This window comes from Canis lupus, chromosome 25 (assembly GCF_048164855.1).
Source record: "Canis lupus baileyi chromosome 25, mCanLup2.hap1, whole genome shotgun sequence".
NCBI classification, from domain to species: Eukaryota; Metazoa; Chordata; class Mammalia; order Carnivora; family Canidae; genus Canis; species Canis lupus.
The window spans coordinates 27,622,932-27,628,310 of record NC_132862.1 but is presented as its reverse complement, the minus strand read 5'-3'; positions in this window follow the sequence as shown (position 1 = coordinate 27,628,310).

Here is a 5,379-nt window from a genome sequence, read left to right as displayed (position 1 = left end):
CCATACCTACTGCACCCCTGTTGCATTTCCCAGCAGCAAAGGTGATGCCCTCGATTGTGTCCCAGGCAACGACTGTACCATTATCTCATCCAGTTTTATGCCCTTTCTAAATGTAACCTTTCATTTGGTAACATTTCCAAAGTAGTGTGTAGGGAACTTGTTCATGTGATACTCATTAAAGTCACACGGCTAACATTTCTCCCCACTTCATTTGTGAGAACTAGATAGAGAAAAACACTTTGCCTTCTTTCAGAAGAGACATAAAACCGACATCTGGACCACTTGTGGCTATTGAAGAGCCTCTGTGGTCTCATGCTAGGGGTGTGAGCCATCTGTGGTCTCATGTTATTGGCTGCATTGTCCTGGCAAATCAAACATTGCCTAAATTATGCTCACAGAGTTTTTCTTTGAATCCATAGTTCTGAATTTTATAAAAATGGTACTGTTATCCTCATTTTAACAAAAGAAGAAACTGAGACCCAGACATGAAATAATGGCCCATTTTTGCCCAGATAAGTTGTAAATTTCTAATTTGATCTCAGGATTTGGATATTAAAGCTAATGCCTTCCTCCTATGTCATGCAACCACTTACTAATTGCAGGTGTAGGAGGGCTTGTTATATTAAATCTCAAGTCAACCCTGACGAGTGTGTCACTTAACTTTTCACACTCCTTAAAAAAGAGAAAACAAGTTGCTTTGCTCAGTGAGGAATAAAACATTTAAAATAGTTTCCTCTTTTTAAAATAGAAAATATAATGTCTGGACTATGTCCTGAAAAAATTCAGATTTTTTTTACACACACACGCACACACACACACACACCCTGCTATTTTAAACTTACTTGAGATAGAATCTATAGAAGATAGAATCTTATGTTTTCTTTTTTTAACTCAAATGTTAAATTGTACCGACATAAATGATTCTGAAATAGTCTACTAAGCATATCAGATTTCCCTAGAAAGCAAGCTATAAAACCTCTACAGAATTCTTTCACCTTGAATGAGACTGGCTCCAAATAGTGGACTCTTGCCTTTGGTACCTTTCTGTTTTCTATTTCAGTGCCCTTATTCTAGCTAGAATTTCTGACGCAAGCAACTGGTAACTGTGTGTCTCCATCTTAGTAGAAAAGTAATGTATGGCACGACACAGGTATCATTAGTTAATAAGGCTTTATAGGTAGAGTTTCCAATTAAATGAAATAATCACTAGACCAAGATCTGGTCAAATAACTCATAAACATTTATTACATTTTTTAAAATGCAGGCTTTCAGATGATTAGCCCCTGGGAAACAAGGGCATCTACACCATGGATCCTGCCCTTAAGTGGGTCATTGTATTGTAGGTGGAGAAAGAAATGAAAACAAGTACTCTATGGTCAATATAAAGGCATAGCTGAGAGAAAGGCAATTAATTGTAAAGGGAAGGTTGAGAGAATTCCTGAAAGTCTTCACAGAAATATCATCTAAACCACATTTTGAGGAATGCCTGGGTGGCTCAATGGCTGAACATCTGCCTTCAGCTCAGGGCATGATTCTGGGTTATGGGATTGAGTCCCGCATCGGGCTCCCTGTGAGGAGCCTGCTTCTCCCTCTGCCTGTGTCTCTGCCTCTCTCTCTCTCTGTGTCTCTCATGAATAAATAAATAAATGTTTTTTAAAAATAAAACACATTTTGAAAGATGGTTATGTGGTTAGAATTCCAATTTGAAAGAAATAATAGACAAAAGCACCAAGATTGAATATAGTATTTAGATGTCCTACTCAAAGGAATAAATTTCTAATAGATCTTAGATGATCTGAATTTTGTGAAGGAATTCTCTTTGGGTAGGCGGGGTTTTTGTTTTTCCTCAAGGCTCCTCACACTGTTTTTGATTGGCAAATGGGATGGTACAAAATATTTTTCAATATTTTATTGGAATTTTCTATTGCTAAATTTGTTTCCATATTATCAATATACATTCATTATCATTTATTTGAGTTTATATGATATACAGCATTCTAAAACAGGAATTAGCTTTAATTAGGCATTCTTTATGATACTGCTGTTGAATTCAACAAAATATCTTCAGATCACCTCTTAAAGAAAAAGTAGATTTATTAGCAGTAAGAGTCGATAGCACCTTGACAAGTCTTAGAGTCTTTCTGAAAGGAGAGTATGAAGGGGGATATTTTATAGGATGTCAAGGCCTGGGCTCACATTCTCTTTAAATTTAAAATTTTTAAAAATTATTTATTTTAAATATATTATTTTTTGTTTTGAGAGAGAGATTGAGAGAGAAAGAGAATGCTCACAGGCAAGGGGAGGCAAGGGACAGAGGGAGAGGGAGAAGCAAGCTCCCACAGGTCAGGGAGCCAGACAACCTGGTGAGGTGCTTGATCCCAGGACCCTTGATCATGACCTGAGCTGAAAGCAGGTGCTTAATGCTTAACTTATTGAGCCAACCAAGTGTCCCGATCTCATGTTCTTTAAGGAAGAATCTTTTAAGACTGGAGCTTAGTTGGGGTTGGAAGAAGTCTGTAATATAATAAGCTTTATAACAAATAGAAAAGGCTAAAAAAAAATGTTCAAACTCACCAAATGATAAGAAAATATACATTTTTTCACCAATGCACATGGACTTCTTTATGTACCACAAATACAAGTAACTTGCAATAGTGTTCTGAAAATATCTTGTAATTTTTCATCATTAGAAACTGGTGAAATCTTTGGCTAGCTGGGCTAAAGGAATTAACAATGATCCGCTCTGTTACAGGTTTTCAATTTTTTCTTCTTTTGTCACCCAGGTTTTTCTTATTCTGTTCTGTTTATAACTTACTGCTTTGGTGCCAACATGATCTGGCTGACATGGTCACTCCTTGAATCAGGGCACATATTAATATTACAGATAGCTCTCAGGGTATAATTGCTTAAAGATCAAAATTTCAGTGTGGAGTCTTAATCTGAATTGAAATGCACCCATTACTCACAAATGGCTAGATTTCCTTCCTGGGTAGTATTACAGCTCTGTTCCAGTTGATATTTCTTTTTTTTTTTTCTTTTTTTCCAGTTGATATTTCTAGTTCTGTTATCTTTGCTAATTGAGGATGGGATGGGTTTCATACTATTGTATTATTATAATTTACTTAAAGATATTTAAACATTGACAGTATGGATATATAAAGTATATTATCTATCTCTTAAAGTTGCTCTAACCAGACCCCAATCCTCACCAGTTGCAAAGCTACAACTATTTTTACCTAAGATCAACTCTAGAGTATTTATAAACTAGTATATAAATTATTTTTCATTGAAGAAATGGGTGATATTCAAGATATGTCAATTGGCTAGAAATATATAGCCATCTCAGCCTTGCTCAAACAGGACCTAAGAATCTACTGGCCTGAGCTACCTGTTCCCTGATTCTAAATTCATCAACCTCTTGTCTTAAGATCTTTTGAAGGTTCTGTTACCTGATCCAACTAGAATATTAGCGGACTCCTTCTACCAGAGCATCTGTTTGCACTTAAATCTCTGTAAAGTGCCTGTTATCAAAGTGCCAAAAAAGGACAGAGGGCTGGGACTTTGTTGAACATATAGAACAGTTTGTGTGATTGTATTCATGGTTGCTTGCTAATAAATGTTGGTATGTGTTATCAAAATTCAGTCTTAGACCTGCTTTCATTCTAACATACCTCCCAGAGGTGAGATGGCCAGGAAAAGGCATAGCTCTCACTTTTAACCTTTGGAGATTATGCATATGTCTCCCACAAAAACCGTAATGTCTATGAACAAGCAAATTAATTTAGGGCAGTTTGCAATATGTGTACCCTTTTGATGGGAATATTTTCCAGGTCAACTTCCATCTATAGTAGAATTCCTCATAAGCAGTAGGGACACCATTAAACTGACTTCTCATGTAAGATATTAAGATCTACTTGGCTGAGCCTTTATCATATGTCATTTGGACTATATTACTCATGTTATTCAATGACATAATTACTAAGCAAACTGTTTTATAATTTTATTTTATTTTTTTTAAAGCATCAGCACTTTATTTTTTTTTAATTTTTTTTTTATTATTTATTTATGATAGTCATACAGAGGGAGAGAGAGAGGTAGAGACATAAGCAGAGGAGAAGCAGGGTCCATGCACCGGGAGCCCGACGTGGGATTCGATCCCGGGTCTCCAGGATCACGCCCTGGGCCAAAGGCAGGCGCCAAACCGCTGCGCCACCCAGGGATCCCTGTTTTATAATTTTAACATGGAATCCTAGACCTTCTATTTTGTCTACATAAGTTTATTAAAATATCATCAACATAGAGTAAAATGCACACATTTTAAGTGTACAATTCAACCAGTATTGAAAAAATAAATACATCTGTGTAACTCACACCCTTATCAACATATAGACCATTTCTATCATCCCAGAAGATGTGCTTGTGCCCTTTTCTATTTAATAAACCCCCCCATACACACACACAATGCAATCACTAATTGATTAGTTTTACTTAATCTGGTACTTTATTTCAGTGGAATCATACAGCACACATTCTTTTGTGTCTGGATCCTTTTCCTTAGCATAACGTTTTGACGATTCATCCCATGTTCTTTTTTATTGTTGAGAAATATACCATAGAATAAATACCACAGTTTATCTGTTCTCCTGCTGATGGACACTGAACTGTTTCCAGTTTTGGGCTATTATGACTAAAACTGCTGTAAACATTCTTTATACAAGGCTTTCCAAGGACATATGTTTTCATTTATCTTGAATAAATATCTATGAGTGGAATTGATGTGTCAGAGGAATTGAATGTGTGATTGTACCATTTAAACTTCCACTAGAATGTATGAGAGTACTAGTTACTCCACATCCTCATCCATATTTGTACTCCTTCTTTTTAATTTTAGCCATTTTAATGGGTGAATAATGGCTTGTCATTTGTCATTGTGGTTTTACTTTTTTATTATTCTTTTAAAGATTTATTTATCAGAGACAGAAAAAGAGAGAGGCAGAGACATAGGCAGAAGGAGAAGCAGGCTCCCTGCAGGGAGTCTGATGTGAGACTTGATCCCAAGACCTTGAAAGCATGACGTGAGCTGAAGGCAGATGCTTAACCAACTGAGTCACCTAGGTTCCCCCAATAGAGGGTTTTTTTTGATGAAAACAAATTTTCAATTTTGATAACTAATATTTAGCAATTTTTTGTTTTATAGTTAATGCTTTCTCTTGTAAAGAGAGCTTTGCCTATCTCAAGGTTGAGAGATGTCCTCCTATATTTCTTCCACTGTCTTAATTTTAGATTCTACATTTGGATCTATGAGCCCATCTTGAAATAATTTTTGCACATGGCGACTTTCCTTTCCCCTTTGTGTTAGTTTGGTGCTCTTGTTAAAAA